At 41.3% G+C, this 23,404-nt stretch overlaps 1 long non-coding RNA gene across 1 annotated transcript; it reads right to left on the bottom strand.

The window, feature by feature from the left end:
* Window positions 1–2,591: 2,591 nt before the first annotated feature.
* LOC119089047 lies at window positions 2,592–23,374 on the bottom strand. Its single transcript, XR_005092893.1, has 2 exons — window positions 23,246–23,374; window positions 2,592–2,751 (listed from the first exon to the last, which is right to left on the bottom strand). It is a non-coding gene; the product is annotated as an uncharacterized LOC119089047 (long non-coding RNA).
* Between the last annotated feature and the right edge of the window lie 30 nt (window positions 23,375–23,404).

Below are 23,404 nucleotides of genomic sequence, written 5' to 3'. Positions count from 1 at the left end.
CCTGAAGCTTCGACTCCCTCTAAGGTCAGACCAATACTTCTCAAGCTCAAATTTCATTTTTTTCAGTGAAACCTCCAATGGATCTTCATGCTAGAACACAAGGCTTAAAAATACAGGCCACAGTAAAGGTTCCCAATAACTGGCCACCACATTTCCCACTTACATTGTTTCTATCCATTTCCTAACAGTTTCGCTGTGGTCCCCCTCCCCATTATTATTTTAACCAGAATGGCCTACGTGAAGGAAAGTTCCTGAAAAGAAACACAAATTTGGCTGAGACCTCTGAAAGGCTGATTAGAATTCTAATGATGTGGAGAGGTTGGAATGTTGCAAATCACTATCCAAGTTATCTTGGGAAATCTTTGGCTCCATTAACAGCCATTTATTACCCACCTCTGTATATGACCTAATATCTTTATGACTATCAGGTAAACCCTTTGGAATGTAAAAGCAGACCCCCGTCTCCAATCAACTGGATGGGTACGAATGCTGCCAGACAGCATCTAAGGCCCATAGCTGAATTCTACCTGCTTTGCTTGTAACCCACCTACCTAACATTTCTGCCAGTGTATTCAAAAAGAGCCTTGATTTATGATTTCTGTTCTGTTACCATGGAAACCTCACCAAGCCATTACCACTTTGGAGCTTGGAATTTTGGGCAACCTAAATCTGTGTTTTTGGGCATGTTCACTCATATTTTATTCCAGAATAAACTATCTCTTATCCCCTCTGAGGTGAAGGTTTGTGCCAACAGGCACATGCTTGGTGACCCATCTTCTTGTGCTTTTGAGTCCCCAGAAGAGATCCAAATGAGATACCCAAAGCTCTGCATGCATCTTGCAGGACTGCCCCCCTCCCTACACACACACTTGGCTGATCTCACCTTTGCATCACCCTGTCACCTTGCTGAGTGGAAGAGATGGATGATTTCTTGGAGCTGACAGCATCCAGTGGCACACTGGGGAGCTAGTGTGAAGATAAAGGGGTGTGTGTCGAGAAACTGTCTTGAGTCTGGGACTGAGTTCTGCTTTGTGAATTTATATGAGGAAACTGCCCAAAGTTTGTGGGGAAAGCCACAGGAAAAGAGGAGATGGAACCATCCTTAGGTCTCAGAGCCTAGAAAAAAAAAAAAAAAAAAAAACAAAAAACAAAACGTGTAACTGCCCAAAGTTTGTGGGGAAAGCCACAGGAAAAGAAGAGATGAAACCATCCTTAGGTCTCAGAGCCGAGAAAAACAAAAAACAAAAAACAAAACCTGTATCGGCTGTATTAGAAAGAAAGACCTCCTAATGTATAGAACATGTAGTAGTGTATGCAGAACATGTTGCTGAATTAGCCCAGACTTAAGCCTAGAAGGAATCCAACTAATTCTAAGCCTCTCAATGTGTCTCAGAGATACTAGAAATAGATTAAATCTCCTACTTAAAACCATAAAATTTATAATCTGACACTCAATTTAAAAACAAATCAGTAATTCAAAGAAGCTATAAAGTATGACCAGTGACAGGGGAAGGGACCCTATCCATAGCAGCAGACTCCAAAAGCACAGACAATAGAATGAGTCCACAGTGAAAGCAAGGCAGCCAATAGCAGCACACTCTGTACCCGCAGGGACAAAAGCGGACTGAGTATGGAGAGGAGCTAAGAAAGGATACGAGGGCTGAGGTTGCTGGTTAAACCAGTGCTGCTCCTGCCTGGCCACCGCCTGCAGCGGCCATGCCAGCGGAGGAGAGTGCTGGTTGGAAGAATCACAGCCATGGTTACCTTTTTAGAGCTTTATTGGGAGAGAAGGGGGGAGGAGGGGACAGACAGAAGGAGAGAGAGGAAAGAGAAGAGGGGGAGAGAGAGAGGGAGAGAGAGGACAGACAGAAGGAAGGAGCGGAAAGGAAAGAATGGGAAGAGGAAGGGCGCACAGAGGGCCCACCTGCTTTTTAGGCTGGGATGCCATCAAAGGCTGAAGACGTAATTAAGGACAGAATCCTTACAGAGGTTGTGTCTTACTCTGCTCTCTGTTGCTGTGATATCACCAATACCAGAAGCAATTTGGGGAAGAGAGGGTTTATTTGGCTTCTACATCCCAGTCCCAGGCCATGGCTGAGGGGAAGCAAGGGCAGAAACTCAAGCCAGAACCCAGGGCTGGAACTAAAGCAGAGGTCACGGAGGAGCGGCGCTCTCTGGCTCTGCTCTCCGTGGTTCTTGCCTGCTTTCTTGTACAACTCAAGACCACCCACAGGGGGCTGGGCCCTCCCTCATCAGTCATTCATAAAAAAAAATATCCCACAGAGTTGCCTACATGCCAATCTGATGGACACATATTCTCAACTGAAGTTCCTTCTTCCCAGACCCTGGCTTCTGCCAAGTTGACAAAAATCTAACCAGCACAGGATATATCACTGCATGAGTTCAGTATCTACCGTTGATCAGCAGACATAAAGAACACTCACACTGACTTTCTAGAAATGCAAATAGACTGAGTGGAAATACCCCCAATAGAACCGGTGGCACATTACCCGCTGCAGAACCAGAGTGGGGACAGCACTGTGGTCACTATTTATGTCGTACACAATGTTAAAGAAGTGATGAGGTTTTCCTGAGGACGTCTTTATTATGCTTTCAAAGGACACCCTTGCTTGATGCAGAATCCACCGTTATGAGCTGCTCGTTAGGCCGGAAGCTCTTCCTTGCTGTCTGGGGTGTGTGACTGGAGGTCTTCCCTGTTCTGCTGCCGGACGGTTTCCTCCTACAGACCAACTACGACAGGAGGGGTGGAGCTCTGAGTCTATTCCACTGGAGTCTGTTGAGTTTCTTGGATGTCTCAATTTATATTTTCCCCTTGGGGCTAAAGGGATAGCTGAGTAGTTAAGAGCACTTTCTGTTCTTACAGAGGACCAGGTTCAGTTCCCAGCATCCACACAATAGTTTGCAATTGTAACTCTAGTTTCAGGGGATCTGATACCTTTTTCTGACCTTAGAGGTTATATGGTACACATACATAAAAGAAATTTTTATTAATTTTTTCTTATCAATGTTGGTGAAATACTTTTTCAAGGTATTGCTTTATTTCATCCTCACTAAATCTATTCCTAAAAACCCATTTTACAGATGAGGAAAGTAGATACATTGTCATTTATACAAAACAGCAGAGTTCAATCCAGAGCCTTGGTCAGTTTGTCTCTAAGCTTTACCCACTTTCTTTAAAAACTGATGTTGACTGTATTCTTTGACAATTCCACACATGTACAATGTGTTTTGATCATTAATTATCTCATGCCCACCCCCACCTCCTCCCACTCCTGGAATCCCCTTCTCATCAGATCCCTCCCCCACTTTCACACCCCTCTCGCTTGCCACCCTCTCTCTTCCTTAAAAGAGCTTTAATTAGGGATGGGCTCCCGTGCATGGGTGTGGAGCTGTTCACTAACATGGGCACCTTGCCAGCAGCCACACACCCCAAAAAGTGACCATTAATTGCCAACAGGTCCTCATCTCAAGGGTGGGTCCTCACGTGTCCCTCCCCCATCCCCGCAGGAAGTTCATCCATTTCTATTAGATTTTCCAATTTGGTGGAATATACAGTTGTGAGATGTGTCCCAATATTTTCTGAATTTCCTTGGTATCTGTTGTAATGTCTCCCTTTCATCTCCATTTTGCTAATTGGGGTCTTCTCTTGTTTATCTTTTTTATAAGCAACTGCTGTTTATTTCATTGGTTCTTGTTATTTAGTTTTCATTTCTAGTCTGTGAATTTCTGCCCTGACCTTATTTTTTTGGTGGACCCAGTGTGTTGGGGAGTCAGTTTCTGTCAGTTTCTGCTGCTCTCACTTGGACCATCACCTTGGTTCCAAAGTCCCCTGCTGCTGTTGCAACCTACAATTAGCATCTAGTCCTTGGTGGTTCCGCTCACTGTCCCTGCTGGCTGTGTGTACAAGAGGAACTGCTTCTCAGCAGTTTCTCCTGGGCTCGGGAGCCACTTGTGGGCACTGCTGCTCCTGTTTGCTCCCTCAGAAGGTCTCTCCCGGCTCCAGAGGTTCTTTACAGCTTGTGGGATTGGCTTCATTGTGAACACAGATGGACAGGCACACGTGTGTACATGTCTGTTCTCTTTTACTGAATCTCATTAAAGAGGTTTTTAATCTGTCAACTTATCTGGAAATCCTCTTCAATATTTTTTTTTTCTCTTATTCATTCTGGAAAATTTCTATTAATCTATGTTCAAGTTTATAGTACATTCCTTTCATTAGTTCACTCAAACTTGTTGTTGAGACCATCTTGTGACAATTTCATTTAGTTTGTTCTAATTTCTGGCTCTAGAATTTCCAGTGGGGTCTCCTTTTTGTCATGCTTGCTGTTTCTTTATTGAGGTTTCCTACTTGTGAGTCATTACTGCCATGTTTTCCCTTTAATTCTTTAAACCTATTTATAGTCACAGCTTTGATGATTGTGCTGCCAAGTCTAACATCAGAGTCACTGTCTGGTGACCAGGTTCCCTGTGGCTGTGACGCCACATTGATTGTTTCTTTTCATGTTTTCGAGTGTGCGAATGTACTGAAACATAGACACAATTTAAACAACAATTATTGATTCTCTTTATTTTATCCATAAATTTTATTATCCTAGTAACTGACCTGGACTTAATCAGTAGAATCTCTCACCCAAGAATGTCCAACTACACTGAATTAAAGAAAGTTCACTCCTTAAGACTCCCACACTGTCACTAGAGCTGGATTATACACAGATCGGACGTTTGGAAGACAACTTCATTTGAATTTCATCAGATGAGTTTCCTATGAGCCAGTCAGAGATGAAGTGTCTGTGTGATCCTCCCACTCCTCTGTTTTCAGGCTCTCTGCACGTTCCAGTCTGCTCACACTCACTGGATCAGGATTACACATTGTTTGTTGGCTTGTTTTTTTAATACAGGGTCTCTCTATGTAGCCCTGACTGTCCTGGAACTTTCTATGTAGATCAGGCTGGTCTTAACCTCACAGAGACCCTCCTGCCTCTGCCTCAGATGCTGGGATTAAGGGTTTGTGCCACCGTGCCCAGCAAGACCACCTCATTAGCTAGCAGAGCTATGGTGTCTGTTTCTTCCAGATTGCTACTAATACAATTATGTTAGTTATGGGGTTTTGCTCAGGTTCATTCCCTCTGACTATGAAGTTATTGTTTTCCACAGATGGCTCTGCCTGGAAATCTTAAATTTTCCTATCAACTGAGGTAAGATAAGGGACAAGAGACTCCCAGGCCAGGAGGCGTCCAGTTCCCGCTATTCTTAGTAAACAGCCAACCAATTTTCATAAATGCTTAAGAAGTCTTTTTTAGTCACTTTTTTTTTGTTAAACTAATATCAGCTTACACAATGTATACATAAATAGTTTCAAATATAATATGAACAGTCATTATTTGTTCACCTTAGTTTCTTGAGCTGAATATTAATTCATGTTTTCTTTTGTTTAGCTATTTCCCTACTAAACCAATCAAATAAACCATCACTTCTTTTTCTATTTTTTTCCATCTGAGCATTTCTCTAAGTCCTTTCTTTTACTCTTGCAATTTGATTGTTTTCTTTTCTGCAGAACAACCCTCATTATGAGAGTGTCCTTTGTTTTTCCTCTATGTTGGGGGTGCTGTTTCATGGTTCAATGCTATTGCTCTGAAGGCAGTAAGTACAGTGACCAGAAGCATTGGCTCCACAGAGTCCAGCTTGGGCCAGAGTCCAAGTCTAAATTAGTGTACCTGCCACCTCGAAAGCCCAGCTTTCCCAGCAGTGGTGTGAAAGACAGCACTTTTACCCCATCCCGTGGTTCCAAAGACCCCAGGAGCTAAATATCAGCACTGCTATTTGTAAGGATTCTATCCTTAATTAAGCGGGTGGGCCCTCTGTGGGTTCCTTTTTCTCTTTCTGCTCTCTCCTTCCGTCTGTCCTTTCTCTCTCCCTCTCTCCCTCTCTCTCCCAATAAAGCTCTAAAAAGGTAACTATGGCTCGTGATTCTTCCGATCAGCACTCTCCTCCACCAGCAGAGCGCTGCATCATAACCAACACTATTATCTTAGGTTATGTCAGGTATAATCTTAGATATACTAGAATGTATTTGCTGCAGCTCTGGAATGTTTTGAGGTGCGTTTAGAAGTCCTCTGAATTTTAAAGGTGCCATGTCATTACCTCACACATTTCAGTGTCACTGTTGTGAGGTTGATTGTTTTCCTTTAGGGTCATAAGAAAGAAAGAAAGAAAGAAAGAAAGAAAGAAAGAAAGAAAGAAAGAAAGAAAGAAAGGAAGGAAGGAAGGAAGGAAGGAAGGAAGGAAGGAAGGAAGGAAGGAAGGAAGAAAGGAAGAAAGGAAGAAAGGAAGAAAGGAAGAAAGGGAACAAAAGCAAACACAATTCTTGGGAATTTTCAGAATCTCTTGTTCCTGTATGAATTTTCTCCAGAGGTGGACAGTGTCTAGCCTCTTTAAGGCTACCCATCCTTTCAGATTAGAGTTTCATCTTTCTCCTCTTTTTCATCTGTATTGCATCCTGGAGCTGAAGGCGGCTCGGCAGTTAGAAGCACTCAAGTTCTCGCGGAGGACCAGGGTTTGGTTCCCAGCACCAACATGGCAGCTCACAACTGTAAGGCCCTCATCACAAGCGAGTCGCTAGGCCTCGCCCCCAGACTACTCTAAGGACTTGAGATATAGGTGGCCAAGCTCCACCCTACAGCGAGAAAAGGCCCAAGATCAGGCCACAGAATCCCATGAACCCCAGGCTGCACTGGAGAGCTCTGCCCGTCCCCAACCCCACCCAAGAAGCTATATAAACATTTAATATTATAATTTAAATATAAGAATATTAATGTCAAAAATAATAGCAGCAGTTTCAGCTGACAGAGTAAAGCACAGAGACCCTCAGAGCCATCCAGGCCATAAGAATGAGCTACAGGCGTCATACCAGAGTCATAGCAAAAACAGCATGTACTGACAGCAGACGTGTGCACCATGGACTGGAACAGAGTGCACAAAGATAGTCTCACACAGCTACAACTGTCTGCTTCTTCACAAAGATGCCAAAAAAAATGTATGTTGGAGAGCAGACAGCATCTTTAATAAGTAAAATGTGTTGGGAAGACTGGCACCCACATATAGAATAGCTCCTGTCTCTCACCTTGTACAAGAATTGTCTCAAAATAGTTCAGAAAAATCCTCAACTTTGAGACTGCTGTAGAAATACATACGGGGAACACTTCAAGACATACGCACAGGCACCCGCTTTCTGGATAGGTCACCAGCATCTCAGGGAACAGCCACAGACTTGATAAGTGAAATTGCATCAAGTTAAAAAGTGTCTGTGCTGCTAAGGGAGCAACTGCCAGAGCAAAGAGTTTACAGAGTGGAAGGAAAACTTTGCCAGACATGCATTTAATACTGGATTCACATCCAAAATATGTATGAAAGTACGTTGTTTATCAGAAACAGTTGGGACTGGAGGTTGTCATGTTAAGTGAAATAAGCCAGACTTGGGCATTTTGCTCATATGCAAAAGCTATATTTATTTATTATTTTTGAAGATTTATTTTACTTTGATTTATGTGTCTCATGATGTGTACGATGTGTACGTGTGTGTGTGTGTGTGTGTGTGTGTGTGTGTGTGTGTGTGTGTGTCCATGGAGACCAGAAAAGTGTGTCAGATCCCCCTGTAGCTTAACCCCGACTCGTGTGCTAGGATCCAAACTTGGGTCCTGTGCAAAAGCAGCAAGTGTCTTTAACTACTGAGTCATCTCTCAGCCCCCCAGATTCTGGATTAAAAAACAAGAATAGGAAGAAGACCCAAGAGTACAGAGCATTTGGCTATCATGCACAAAACCCTGGGTTCAATCCCCAGCATCACAAGCAAACACATTTTTATATGGAAAAAGCAAACAAATGTGAAAATGGAAGGAAACTAGTTAGGAAAAGAAAGGGACTAACAGGAGAGGAGACAAGATGTATGTATGTGTCATGTGATCAAACTAAATTATACATACATGAAAATGCTATGGCAAACCCCATTATTTGCACAGTTAACATTTACTAATAAAAAAGAAAAAGTACAAACAGAAATGAAAATGACAGAACTGTTCTAGACTGGCGTCCATGTAACCAGTTTTATAGTGTGTTATCAACTGTGCACAGCGGTGCAAGATGGAGGAACACTGGCAGGGCCGATCTGCTAATAAAAAAGCATTTTAGGATCCTCAGCCTTGAATGGGAGAGGGCAGAAGTCAGAAGACAGTTCTTCAGCAGCAGCGAAGGGATGAAAGACGATAGCACACCCTCTCAAAGTCTGCAATGTGCTGGAGAGAGAACTGTTTAACCATGCTGGACACAGTGTGGCTGCAAGCTGTAAGATGTCTCCACAAGTTCAGAAGCAGGCTTTCTGGCCAAACTGCTCCCCTGCCTTTGGTTTCAAAGAGAATATTTGCACATTGCTGGCACAACTCATTGTTCCTTCCCTCAATTCTATTTGATGTTAAACTAATAATTATAATAAATGACTGTATCTAGTCACTGAGCAAATAAATCAATAAATTTAAAGGTAGATTGGGTGGTGAGGAGTGCCTTAGCCTTGCCGTTCCAAGGTCCCTGAGAAGCAATCTTGCACTCCTTCCCTCTCGCAAGTTCACGGCTCTGAGCCCACTCCTGAGCCTCTAGAGTGGCCTCTGGTACACACTCTCCTCCACAGCTCTGAACAGCTCAGACCCACAGCTCTGTGTTGGCACAGTGCAGCCACCTCAGCCACCTTTGGAATACCATGCAAAGCAACCTTTTGCATTTTCAAGACCCATATCATATAATGGCTCACTTGGTAATTCAGATCCCCACACCAGTAAGTCACTGGATGTGGGGCAGAGGAGGGGGTGTGACCTTGACAGAGGAGGCTCTGTGCAGACCGGTCACTAAGTTTTCATTGAAGAGCGATCTGGACAGCACATCCCTGTGTCTACTACACCATTCTTTAGGGGCATTTCTCCCTGCAGGCTGTCCAACCTTAAATTTATATCAATTTTCCCCCAAGATAACTTTATTTAGTATGTACATAACAATAACAATCGTTCCCAAACTTTCCACTTGTTCTAGTGACCTACCACATAATGTCCCCACTTTATCTCTGATTTGTCACTGACTCATGCCCTCCCCGCACTGAGGAAGCTTAGACATTTATGGCCATTTGCTTAGTAACTATTTATTGTTCATAATAGTTCTTTGTCTATGTCAAGACTTAAGCTCCAAATCCACCCCACACATTTTAGTTGTGAGTGGGAGACGGCAAAAGAAAACGGCCGTTCACCCCAGACTTCATGCTGGACTTGGCTTTGCTCCCCCAGAACTGTGACCTTCGTGTTCCTTACAAACAAAATCAGTCTAATTTACTGGACAAAGTGTGTTCCCATTAGCTCACTCAAGTCACTTGAGAAATCTACTGGCCTTCCTCCAGAAAAGGGGAAGCCATTTCCCCCAAATGACAAAGAAACAATACCAGCCAGGACTAGAAGGCCCCATTTCTGCCTTCACCTCCTGGCTACATGCTGGGGATGAGCGGATGAACACATCTGCCATCGCACAGGGCACTGTCCACCCACGAGCCTCTTTCTCACAGGCACATAAGCTCACTACTGACGTCCAAACTTAATCTTTTCAACACCATTTTCTCTCACTACAGTCCTTGGTACTTGGTGCACAATGGCTCAAATCAGTCAGCACATTTTCTGGCATTTTGCGTCCTATTGAGCACTTCCCCGTAGCTAACCTACCACTTCCAGCTCTGTTGTCTAGCACTGGCAGTCTGTGCAAGACCTTTGGATTTTTCTTGGCATGGCTTCTTTGCCAGGCACACATATGCACCAGGCTTGAAGGCTCATCCTCTCCTTAGCAGGTTATGAGACAAGAAGTTGGCCTTGATTTTCTCATCTTTGGACAAGTGTTTTGTTACCTCCAGTTCCTGGTTAAAACACACACACACACACACACACACACACACACACACACACACCCACACACACTACTCTGTTCATAAGAATTCCAAAGTTCGCCGGGCGGTGGTGGCGCACGCCTTTAATCCCAGCACTCGGGAGGCAGAGCCAGGCGGATCTCTGTGAGTTCGAGGCCAGCCTGGTCTCCAAAGTGAGTTCCAGGAACGGCGCAAAACTGCACAGAGAAACCCTGTCTCGAAAAAACAAGAAAACAAAACAAAGCAAAAAACAAAACAAAACAAAACAAAAAAAAGAATTCCAAAGTTCAATGAAGAGAAAATGCCTGGAAAGTCACCGAAGCAAAGGATTTCTCCAGCCATGCTTTAGGGAGAGATGGGTGCAGAGACTGGTAAAGAGTTACATGAAGTAGGAGGCGTATATGTTACCCAAAGTCTACAACATTGCTGTGAGGAGGGAACACATGATGGACATTGGCACTTTCCATCCTTAAGAAGGTGTTGTCATCTACCGTCAAAGATTCTATTCCATCTGGAGAGATTGATTGATATGATAACATATGTCCATTGTTGGTCTCTTGCAATCAGAGGCATACTTTATTAGGAAGGCTACCAAATAAAAGGCTTTGTTGTGAGTTATTATGAAGTCATTATACATTGCTGTATTACTCTCTAAGCAGGGTCTTAAAATCTACTGAGACTTAAAATTTCTTTGGAGAATAAAAATACCATTCAAAATGTAAGGTAGTTAAGACATGTGCTCCTATCCTTGAGAAATCCTGACTGCACTTGGGAATGTTTGATTTTGGAAGAAAATGGCAATGATTTCAGAGGAAGAGAATGCAACACTGAGGACAAATGTGATTCATGATTTCTGAGCTAATGAGGGGTAGAGCTGGAACTAGAACTTGGCTCTTCATATTCTGAGTTCAATGCACTTTTTATTGCCAAAATTGTCTTCCTGGTGTGCAAAGATTTAAAGTCAATTCACCCTAAGACAAGTGTTTCATCAGTTTCCACCTTGTTAAGAAATATAGTTGAGACATACAAAAAGCACCAAGAATAAAATATTGACTCTCATGAAACCACCATTAGCTTAAGAAATAAACCATTATATTACCCACTGCTTAGCTTAAGAAGGAAGACATAGTGTGTTGGCATTCTGCACCCCATGGGGACAGCCCAGCATCCTGATATGAAGCCCCCCTCAAGAGGAGTAACCCCTTGCCCTCATCCTCCTTCTTTCCCACTTTCTCTTCTCAAGTCTGTGCACACCTCCGTTTTCCTTTCTCTTCTCTCTCTCTTTCCCTCTCTTTCTCTCTCTCCTTTCCTCTTTCTCTCTATTCCCTCTCCCCTCCCCCTTTAATAATAAAACTTTTCATTCTTCAGATGCCCTTTAACTGAAGAATGAATAAACAAATGTAGTACATATACACAATGATATCATGAGGTTTATGGGCAAATGGATGGAACTAGAAAAAATCATCCTGAGTGTGGTAACCCAGACCCAGAAAGACAAACATGGAATGTACTCACTCATAAGTGGGTACTAGATGTAAAGCAAAGGATAACCAGAGTGCAACTCCAGGGAGGCTACCTAGTAAAGAGGACCCTAAGAAAGACACAGGGATCACCCAATGACAGAGAAATAGATGATGAGATCTACATGAGCAAACTGGGGGTGGAGGTGGGGTAATTGAGGGCAAGGGTCAGGGGAAAGAGAACTTAGGGGAGAGGGAGGTCCCAGCTGGATCAGGAGCAGTGTGGGAGAATGGAGAGAGAGATACCATGATGAATGAACACCTCAGGGGAACAGGAAGAAGCAGAGTGCCAGAGAGGACCCCAGAAATCCAAAAGGATACCACTGTAGACTGCTGGCAATGGTTGAGAGACTGCCTGAGCTGACCTGCTTTGGTGATCGGATGGCCAAACACCCTGGCTGTCATGATAGAACTCTCATCCAGTGTCTGATGGAAGCAAATGCAGAGATCCATGGCCGAGCCCCAGGTGGAGCTTCGGGAGTCCAGTTGGCAAGAGAGAGGAGGGATTATAGAGTGAGAGATATTGAGACCATGATTGGAAAAAGCACAGGGACATTTAGTGGAATAGCCAAACTAGTGGAAACGCATGAACTGTGAACCAATGGCTGAGGAGCCCCCATGGAACTGGACTGGGCCCTCTGGATAAATGGGACAGTTGATTAGCTTGAACTGTTTGGGAGGCCCCCAAGCAGTGGAGCCAGGACCCGACCTTGGTACTTAGGCTGACTTTTTGGAGCCTGGGGCCTATCCTGGGATACTTTGCTCAGTCTTGGTGTAGGGAGGAGGGGACTGGACCTGCCTTGGCTAGGTCTGCCAGGCTGGGCTGACTCCCCGGGGGAGACCTTGCCTTGGAGGAGGTAGGAATGGGGGGTGGATTGGAGGAGAGAGCTGGGGGGTGGGATGAGGAAGGACGGGGGAATCCATGGCTGATATGTGAAATTAAGTTAATTATAAAATAAAAATACTATATAAAAAAACAAAAACTAATAAATAAACCAATAAACAAATAAACAATGAAACTATCCATGTGGACACCGTGCCAGCATGGTATGAGTAACTTTCCGCCATGCCCCCTTAGCAGCCGTCACATGGCGAGTCTCTTCGGCTCAAACCCACCAAGGCCTCTTGCTCACCATTTCACAACATAGTGGGCTAGAGGGACAGCTCAGTGGTTAAAGATGCTTATTGGTGAAATTATTAAGGCTGCGCCCAAATTCCCAAGTATACCAAGCTGGCTTTAGAGATGAAATTGGCTCACTCTTGCTCTAAACCCAGGCATATTGCTAAAATAAAAGGTTAAGAGATTGTTATGTCCCATATCAGAAGAGCCCTCTGGTATGGGACAGGTAAAACAAATATTTTTAATAAAAAAAGGTTGATTATAAATGCCATCTCTTTCTAAAGAAAAAAGGAGATATGATATAGATATATAGGATATAGATACGATAGGATAAAAGGGTAGATTAATGAACCTACTTTTAAAGAACAACTTGTTTAAAATATTTTACATTGGTATAGATTCTAGTTTATTGATATAAACTTAAAGTTGATTTTGTTATACTATGTGTATAATTCTACTCTTGTTTAAGGTGTTATGTTTGTACAGCTTATTTAAAATTATAATGGATAATTAAAAATAGATTAATAATTAGTCATCTATAATAATCATACTCGTAGCCATGTTAGTTAAGTCTTCTAGGTATACATAGATATATTTCAGATAGATAGGTAATCTTCAAATACTTCAAAGACCTACAGAATATGGCATTTAAAATATTTTAAAAATTTAGACCTTCTGGACAGTAAGACATGTCTGCTCCTGGCAGCACTGATTTACTTCAGAAAGGAGGATGGGCATCGAAGGCACTACATATGGAGTTTATATCACCTTGACAAAGATTGCCATTTGGGCAAGAAACTGTTCTTGCCTAGACTGCTTGATCGACTTGACATGCAGGACCCATAGGAAAGTGACCACTGAACTTTGCTTGGCAAAATGGTCCTTCAGGTTCCTGCTTCACAGAGGAAACTGCCAGATATTCTACAGGACACAGAAAAATGACGGAGAGACTCTAGGCCTGTGGGCTGAAGACAGATGCCCCAACTTTACAGTGGAACATTAGGTGACTGTCCAGGTTGCCAGCTGTCTCTGTCTACCCTGCAAGACTCCCAAAAGTTGCTTGCATCCTTCTCCATTTCTCAGGTAGTATTATATCCTTCTCAGGTCTTTGATGTAGTTGAAGCTAGATACAATTTTCCTTAGTTATGATAAAAGATAAGTTAGATATGAAACCTTAGACTCACAAATATAAGATAAATAGGATATCTTCTTTAATTTTGCCAAATAGACTAGTTATTATAAATAAACTAGATATTATAACTGTAATTCTTGCTTGATAATTGTTTTGTTATCTGTAATTTTACTATGTAAAAGTTAAAACCTTCCTTTAAAAAAAAAAAAAAGAAAAGGGGAAGTGCTGTGGGATGTTCTGTATGGCAAATATGTTAATAAATAAAACACTGATTGGTCAGTGCCCAGGCAGGAAGTATAGGCGGGACAAGAAGAGAGGAGAATTCTGGGAAGTGGAAGGCTGAGTCAGAGAGACACTGCCAGCTGCCTCTTGTATAATATTAGTGGGACCAGCCTTAATATTATACATCCCAGGGGCTCAGGAGAGAAAACTACTAACAGCGAGGACTATTTTTGGGAAATAGAATCTCAGCACATGGAGCTCTATAGTCCACTTGCTTTAATTCCTCTGTCATAACATCCTTTATACACAGCTCCAGTTCTGTTCTCATGTCTAGCTCCTTTCTTGCCTGATTTCTCTATATTTATCTACTGTCCCCTTTAGGTTCTATCTTAATTCCTTCATCTAGTTCTGTCCCTTCTAGGTTCTCATCTATCTAGTTCTTTCTCTTATCAGCTCCTCTCCCATATCCTTCTCTCTCATCTGGCTCTTCCTCATCTATTCTTCCCCATCTGGCTCTTCCTCATCTTCCAGCTAGTTCCTCTAGTCCTCTCTTCTAGCCCTTCAATCTAGTTCTTCCCCATCTCAGTTTGTTCCTCTCAAGTTCTTACCCATCTAGTTCTTCCATTCTCTTTTCTCTTCTCCCCCTGTGCCCTGGAAGTCCCAGTATATAAAGGGAGGGTCTGAACTAAATTGTGTAAAACTATTACTTAACATCCACCTCTCCTAGGCGGTGTCTCCTTGTGGAATTTACCTTAGGTCAGGAGACTTGCCTGTGGGCTGCTATCATTGTTAGTCCTTGGAAGTTGGGTGCCCCCTGGGTGGTGTCTCCTTGTGGAATTTAAGTCAGGAGACTTGCAGGTGGGCTGTTATCATTGTTATCCTTGGAAGCTGGGTGCCCACCTGGGTGGTGTTTCCTGTAGTCCTTCAAAGTGGCTAAGGGAGATAATCTGATTCCAGAGAAAGCCTTCCTGAGGCTGTTCTCCAAATTCCTGGAATGTATATGTCCAGAGAGTGATCAGTTCACACTGTTAGCCCTTCTTAGGGAAAAGTCAATTGGGAAAACTATGAAGGCACACATGATTTTCATAACAGAATACAGCTGATCTATAACAAGCCAAGTAACACCAAAAACTCCTTGGGATTTGGCTTCCTCTGGAGGAATTCCCTGATCCCTCCAGGTAGTGACTTTGCCATAACCAGCTGAGTTCTTATGATATATTCCTGTGGCCTGCAGCAGCCGCTGCCATGACAAGCAGCATGTGAAAATGCCGGTAAGCCACAAGCCACGTGGCAAAGTATAGATTAATAGAAATGGGCTAAATATAAGAGTAGGAGCTAGACAATGGTAGGCCTGAGTTAATGGCTGAGTTGTTTAAATAATATAAGAGTCTGTGTGTTTATTTTATAAGTGGGTTCTGGGACTGGCAGGACTTGGTGGGAGCTGGAGAGAAATTCTCCAGCTACAGATGTATATTGCTCTTGCAGAAGACCCAAATTTGAATTACAACACCCATTATAACTGCTTGTAATTTTAGGTCCAGGGCATCTGATCCCTTTGACTTCTGTGGATATTACACTCACAGATACACATACATGTAATTAAGAATAATGAAAATAAATCTTTGAAAATTTTAAGAAGTAAGGCATAGGCACTGTGGTGGCCTGCAAACTGCCATGTCCCACCATGATGATAATGGACTGAACCTTTGAACTGTAAGTGAGCCACCACAATTAAATGTTTTCCTTTATAAGAGATCCTGTGGTCATGGCGTCTCTTTACAGCAATAGAAACCATAACTAAGATGGCACATTTAAAGCTCTTTCTATATGACATTTAAGACCCTCCTGAAAGAACCAGTATCTTTAATTTGTTATTATTAATTTTATATTTTAACATTTGCTACACATATATATATATACATAAGTGACATATGGTATTCTTTGCATTTTAAAGTTTTATAAATGGTCTTATACTGTATCTTATTCTTTTCATCTTCCTGAGATTTATGGATATTAATATATATATATATACATATATATATATATATATATTCTAGTTCAGTTTGGTTACCCTATATTATAAGAATACAAAACTACATACTTCTCTATTCTTATATTTCTTCTTCATCGATATGTAAAGTGGGTCCAGATTTTTGTCATTTCATGCACATTTGTATTCTGTCACCTCAGGTACATTCAGGATGCATTCCACACAGTACATACATCCTAGAATATGCTGGGTGCCAGCATCAGTTCTGCACCCCCCGGCTTCCCTGGGCTTAGCCTTGTAAATCTATTTGCTTACTGAATAAATTTCTGGCTTTTCATTTGAGTACAAGCTTGAGATTTTAATGATAAAAGAACTTTTCACATGTATCTGCCTTCTGAAGTTAGAAGATGCAGGCTTAGTTTGTTTATAACTAGCTCTTTTGAAATTACAAGGAGATAGAAGTGTCTATATTGAGCTGATTAATTATTAGGGCATATAATGAAGTCCAAAGGGAGAGTCAATAGGTGTATTTTCCTATGGACCTAGTAGGGAAGAGCTCTCTCACCAATGCAGATGGAAATAGCCTTCCTGTAGGTTAGTAAGAAATGTGAATTGTGATGAAAGTCGATGAGTGATACACATATCTTCCCAAATCACTTTCCCATGGATGTATATTCATTTAATGTCAATGGCAAATTTACTTCTCTGTGCTTATGGTATTATGATTTCTATGTCCAAATGTTGCTCTAGATTTTCATAGGCATACTGACCATATGATCTCATCTATCTTCAAAGATAGGTATGAAGAAACCTCCATATCAAATCCACCTTTCACTTCAAATCTACCTTTGGTCTATAATTTCCAAAACCTAATTTTACGGGTTTGTGTAACCAGGTGAGTCTTATCCAGATAAACTTTCTTTCTAAATCTATCGTATGAACCCACCATATTCACAGTCCTAAATATGATACAGAGAATATAGATATGATGCAGAGAATATAGATATGATATAGAGAATGTAGATGAGTTGTAGAGAATATAGCTATGATGTAGAGCATATGTAGGTCTTGGATGGCTCCTTAGATTTGCCTAAGATATCAACATATCTATCAGCAGCTTTTTAATTTTTTTTAAATTTTACATACCACATTTTCTCCTCCTCCTCTCATCCCATTCCCTCCTCCTCCCTCCTTTCTACTCCTCAGAAAGGGTAAGGCCTCCCTTAGGAATCAACAAAGCATGGCATACAAAGTTGAGGCAGGACCAAGCTCCCTGTCCCTGCATCAAGGCTGTGCAAGGTGTTCCACCATAGGGAATAGGTTCCAAAAACCAGCTCATGCACCAGGGACAGATCTTGGCACCACTTCTAGGAGCCTCCAACAGACCAAGCTACACAACTGTCACCCACATGCAGAGTGCTTAGGTTGGTCTCATGTATGCTCCCTAACTGTTGGTCTCATGAGCTCAAGTCAGCTGTCTCTGTGGGTTTTCCCATCATGATCTTGACACACATTGCTCCTATAATCCCTCCTCCCTCTCTTCAACTTGATTCCTGGAGCTCCGCCCAGTGCTTGGCTGTGGATTTCTGCATCTGCTTCCATCAGTTACTGGATGAAGGCTCTATGATAACAATTAGGGCAGTCACCAATCTGATTACAGGGGAAGGCCAGTTCAGGTACCCTCTCTACTAGTGCTAGGAGTCTTAACTGCGGTCATCTTTGTGGATTCCTGGGGATTTCCCTAGCATCAGGTTTCTCCCTAACCCCATAATGGTCCTCTTTATCAAGATATTGCTTTGATTGCTCTCCCTTTTTATCCTTCCCCCAACTCAGCCATCCCAATCCCTTATGCTCCCCTCCCCTCTACATCACTCCCCATCTGCCCCCAATTTACCCAGAAGATCTCTTCTATTTCCCCTTCCCAGAGTGATCCATGTGTCCCTCTTAGGGTGCTCTTTGTTACCTAGATCCTCTGGGCCTGTGGATTGTAGCTTGGTTAGCATTTGCTTTACATCTAATATCCACTAATGAGTGAATACATACCATGTCTGTCTTTCTGGGTCTGGGTTATTTCACTCAGAATTATTTTTCCTAGTTCTATCGATTTGCCTGCAAATTTCATGACATCATTCTTTTTTTAGAGCTGAGTAATACTCCATTACATGTGTCAATGTACCACATTTTCTTTATCCATTCTTTGGTTGAGTGATATTTAGGTTGTTTCCAGGTTCTGGCTATTATGAATAATGCTGCTATGAACATAGCTAAGCAAGTGTCTTTGTGGTATGATTGAGCATCCTTTGGGTATATGCCTAAGAATGGTATCGCTGGGTCTTGAGGTAGCTTGATTCCCAATTTTCTGAGAAACCACCATATTGATTTTCAGAGTGTCAGTACAAGTTTGCATTCCCACCAGCAGTGGAGGAGTGTTCCCCTTACAACGCATCCTGTCTAACATAAGCTGTCATCAGTGTTTTTGATCTTAGCCATTCTGACAGGTGTAAGATAGTAACTCAGTTGTTTTGATTTGTGTTTTCCTAATGACTAAGGATGCTGAGCAATTCCTTAAATGCCTTTCAGCCAGTTAAGATTCTTCTGTTGAGAATTCTGTTTAAATCAGTACCCCATTTTTTTTAATTGGATTATTTGGTATTTTAATGTCTAGTTTCTTGAGTTCATTATATATATATATCAGCCCTCTGTCAGATATGGGGTTGGTAAAGATATTTTCCAATTCTGTGGACTGCCATTTTGTCTCATTGTCTGTATTCTCTGCCTTACAGAAGCTTCTCAGTTTCAGGTGGTCCCATTTATTAATTGTCAATCTCAGTGTCTGTGCTACTGGTGTTATATTCAGGAAGTGGTCTCCTGTGCCTATGTGTTCAAGGCTACTTCCCACTTTCCCTTCTATCAGCTTTAGTGTAACTGGATTTATGTTGAGGTCTTTGATCCACTTGGACTTGAGTTTTGTGCAGGGTGACAGATATGGATCTGTTTGCATTCTTCTATATGTCGACATCCAATTACACCAGCACTATTTGTTAAAGATGTTTTCTTTTTCTTTTTTTTCCATTGTATACTTTTAGCTTCTTTGTCAAAAATTGGGTGTTCATAGGTGTGTGGATTTATGTCAGGATCCTCAATTTGATTACAGTAATCCACCTGTCTGTTTTTATGCCAATAGTTGTTTTTTATTACTATAACTTTATAGTAGAGCTTGAAGTCAGGGATGGTGATGCCCCTGGAAATTCTCTTATTGTACACGATGGTTTTAGCTATCCTGGGTTTTTTGATTTTCCATATGAAGTTGAATATTGTTCTTTTAAAGTCTGTGAATAATTGTGTTGGGATTCTGATAGGGATTGCATTGAATCTGTAGATTGCTTTTGGTAATATTGCCATTTTTAATATGTTAGCCCTATCTATCCAAGAGCATGGGATATCTTTCCATTTTTCTGAGATCTTCTTCAATTTCTTTCTTCAAAGACTTAAAGTTCTTCTCATACAGGTCTTTCACTTGTTTGGTTAGAGTAATCCCAAGATATTTTATATTGTTTGTGGCTATTGTAAAGAGCATAGTTTCTCCAATTTCTTTCTCAGCCCATTCATCATTTGTATATAGGTGGGCTACTGATTTCCTTCTTCTTCTTTTTTTTAATCTGTATCCTGTCACATTACTGAAGATGTTTATCAGCTGTAGGAGTTCCCTGGTAGAATTTTGGGAGATATACATATGTATATATATATTCATATTATCTACAAATAGCAGAAGTTTGATTCCTTCCTTTCCAGTCTGTATCCCCTTGATCTCCTTTTATTGTCTTATTGTTCTAGCTAGAACTTTGAATAGATACATGGAGAGAGTGGAAGCTTTGTCTTGTTTTTGATTTTAGTGGAATTGCTTTGAGTTTCTACCCATTTAATTTGATGTTGACTGTCCAATTGCTGTATTTTGTTTTAATTATGTTTAGGTATGTTCCTTGTATCCTTGATCTCTCCAAGACCTTTATCATGAAGAGGTGTTAGATTTTATTAAAGATTTTTTAGCAACTAATGTGATGATCATGTGTTTTTTTTCTTTCAGTTTGTTTATATGGTGGATTACATTGACATATTTTCATATGTTGAACCATTCCTGCATCTGTGGGATGAAGCCTACTTGATCATGGTGGATGATTTTTTGGATGTGTTCTTTGATTCAGTTTGCCAGTATTTTTTGATCAAATGTTCATGAGGGAGATTGATCTGTAATTTTCTTTCTTTGTTGCATCTTCGTGTAGTTTGGGAATCGGGGTTACTGTGGACTCATAAAAGAGTTTGGCAATGTTCCTCTTGTTTCTATTGTGTGGAACAATTTGTGGAGTATTGGTATTAGATCTGTGAAATTCTGGTAGAATTCTGTGCTGAAACCATCTGGCCCTGGGCTTTTTTGTTGGGAGACTTTTAATGACTGCTTCTATTTTCATAGGAGATATAGGTCTATTTAAATTGTTTATCTGGTCTTGATTTAATTTTGGTATGTGGTACCTACCCAGAAATTTGTCCATTTCTTTCAGATTTTTCAATTTTGTGGAGTACAGGTTTTTGAAGTGTGACCTGAGGATTCTCTGGATTTCCTCAGTGTATGTTGCTATGTTCCCTTTTCATTTTTGTTAATTTGTATATTTTCTCTCTGCTTTTTGGTTAGTTTGGATAAGGGTTTGTCTATCTTGTTCATTTTCTCAAAGAACCAAGTCTTTGTTTTTTTTGATTCTTTGTATTGTTCTCTTTGTTTTATTCATTTCAGCCTTCAGTTTATTTTCTGTCATCTACACCTCCTTGATGAGTTTGCAAGGCTTTCTGTAATTTGTGTTGTTGTTGAATTCTAACTTTAAGCCATGGAGATCTGATAAGATACAAGGGGTTATTCCAATTTTTTTTGTATGTGTTGAGGTTTGCTTTGTGACCTAGTATGTAATCAGTTTTAGAGAAGGTTCCATGAAGTGCTGAGAAAAAGGTATATTCTTTTGTGTTTGGGTGAAATGTTCTGTAGATATCTGTTAAGTCCATTGAGTCATAACATCTGTTATTGTTCTGTTATGTTCTGTCTGGCAGACCTGTCCATTGGTGAGAGTGGCATGTTGAAATCTCCCACTATTAGTGTGTTGGGTTTGGTGTGAGATTTAAGCTTTAGTTTGTTTTTTGTTTTTTGTTTTTTTTTTTTAACAAATGTGGGTGCCCTTGTATTTGGAGCATAAACATTCAGAATTGAGACTTCATTTTGATGGATTTTTCCTGTGATGAATCTGAAATGCACCCTTTCTTCTTTTTTTTTTTTTTGGATTAATTTTGGTTTGAAGCCTATTTTGTTAGCTGTTAGGATAGATACACAAGCTTGCTTCTTAGGTCCATTTGATTGGAAAACCTTTTCCCAACCCTTTCCTCTGAGGTAATGTCTGTCCTTGAAGTTGAGTTATGTTTCTTGTATGCAGCAGAAGGATGGATCCTGTTTTCATATCCATTCTGTTATTCCATGTATTTTTATAGGCAAATTGAGTCCATTGATACTAAGGGATATTAATAACCAGTGATTGCTAAACCTGTTATTTTTTGGTTTGGGAGTGATGTAGTGGTGTGTGTGTGTGTTTCCCTTGTTTGGGATTTGCTGGTGTGAGATTTATCGATTGCCTGTGTTTTCATATGTGCCACTAACTTCTTTGGGTTGGAGTTTTCCTTCTAGTACTTTTTGTAGGGCTGGATTTGTGGATAGGTATTGTTTAAATCTAGTTTTGTCTCAGAATAGCTTGTTTTCTCCATCTATAGTGATTGAAAGTTTTGCTGGGTATAGTAGTCTGGGTTGGCATCCATGGCCTCTTTGTGTGTCTGTCCAGGACCTCCTGGCTTTCAGAGTCTCCATTGAGAAGTCAGGTGTTGTTCTGATGGGTCTGCCTTTATATGTTAATTGGCCCTTTTCCTTTGCAGCTCTTAATATTCTTCCTTTATTCTGTGTGTTTAGTGTTTTGATTATTATGTTACAAGGGAACTTTTTTTTTTGATCCAGTCTATTTGGTGTTCTGTAAGCTTCTTATATTTTCATAGCCTTATCCTTCTTTAGTTTGGGAGTTTTCTTCTGTGATTTTGTTGAGTATATTTTCTGTGCCTTTGAGCTGGAATTCTTCTTTTACCCCTGTTATTCTTAGGTTTCATCTTTTTACGGTGTCTCAGATTTCCTGGATGTTTTGTGTTAAGCATTTTTTGGATTTAACATTTTCTTTTCTATCTATTTCCTCTATCATATCTTCAATGCCCAAGAGTCTGTCTTTCATCTCTTATATTCTATTGATTATGCTTGCATCTATAGTTCCTGTACATTTACCCAGATTTCCCATTTCTAGGTTTCCCTCAGTTTGTGTTTCCTTTGTTGCCCTCTATTTCAGTTTTCAAGTCTTGAACTGTTTCCTTTACCTATTTGATTGGTTTTTTCTCAGCTTTATTTAAGGGCTTTATTGATTTCTTCTAATTTTTTTGTTCGTCTTTTCCTCAATTTCTTTAAGTAAAATTTTCATTTCCTCTTTGAGGGCCTCTGTCATCTTCATAAAGTCATTTTTAAGGTCATTTTCTTCTGCTTCATCTGCATTGGGATGTTCAGGTCTTGCTGTTGTTGAACCACTATGGTCTGGTGCCATTTTACTCTATGTTTTTGAATGTTCAGATAATTATAGGTACAGGTGTTGATTCTTGTTTTGTTGGATGGGTCTTTTGTTCCTGTATTGTCTGTTTCCTTGATTGTCTTTTTGCCTGAATGGCCAAGGGTTCTGGTGATTGGCTGGTTGTCAGGTCAAGCAGGGTTGTCTCAGCTGAGGTTTGTTGGGGTTTGGGTGCCTAGATCTAACATATTGTCCAGTTCTTCTGGCTGATGTGGGCTTTATTTGTGCCTGTGGGATCTGTTCTTCCAACTGATGTTGTGCCTGTGCCTACAGCATCTGTTCTTTGAACTGGTCTAGGTTTGCCTGTGCCTGTACTTACAGTTGGTGCAGCTGTTGTTCTGTGCCTTGAGGGACTGCTGATGTTGCAGGGGATACTTGGCAGGGGGTGGGGGGCACGAGGGGGTGATCGGCTCAGTGGGTTTGGGTAATAGAGTGAGTCTTGTAGATTACAGAGTCCAGTAGGTGGCAGCAGTGGTGGAGGGGCCTGCTTACTGGACTCTTACCTGCAGGCGGACTGCTGGGACTAAGATGGGAGGGTGAGGGCACAGAATGTACCCTGAGCCTTAAGACATAGAGTTTTAGGCAGTTCAGCTGGAAGACCAGTCACTCACCTCTTCCAGCTGGTGCAGGTGGTGCCTCTAGGGGATGCTGGTGTTGTGGGGGATGTTTGGCCAGGTGGAGGATGATGGGTTAAGTGGCAGAATGGGTGTTGTAGGTTACCCCACTGGCCGCTCTTGTATGTGGTTCTAGTGTTGCTAGGTGACCTACAA

This window comes from Peromyscus leucopus, chromosome 14, assembly GCF_004664715.2.
Source record: "Peromyscus leucopus breed LL Stock chromosome 14, UCI_PerLeu_2.1, whole genome shotgun sequence".
Taxonomy (NCBI): Eukaryota; Metazoa; Chordata; class Mammalia; order Rodentia; family Cricetidae; genus Peromyscus; species Peromyscus leucopus.
The sequence above is the reverse complement of the archived record's forward strand: the minus strand, read 5'-3'. Positions and strand labels throughout refer to the sequence as shown.